This window comes from Capsella rubella, unplaced genomic scaffold, assembly GCF_000375325.1.
Source record: "Capsella rubella cultivar Monte Gargano unplaced genomic scaffold, Caprub1_0 scaffold_4, whole genome shotgun sequence".
Taxonomy (NCBI): domain Eukaryota; kingdom Viridiplantae; phylum Streptophyta; class Magnoliopsida; order Brassicales; family Brassicaceae; genus Capsella; species Capsella rubella.
Window position 1 is genome coordinate 4152824 of NW_006238920.1, and position 212 is coordinate 4153035.

A 212-nucleotide genomic window follows, 5' to 3' on the forward strand; every position below is an offset into this window, starting at 1 on the left:
CGTCTGCACCAAGTTGTTGGAACATATGGACAATTTTCTCCCAAACCATTGGATTCAACCACTCGGGCTTATCGTAACCGAAGATCCAGCACTTCCTAATCCTACGCATCTGCGACATGGAAATGCAACTCGCATCTTTATTAAAGTGTGTCCAAATAAGTAACGTTTGCCTTGGATCCCAGTTGTATTGGCGCTACATAAAAGGAAAAAAT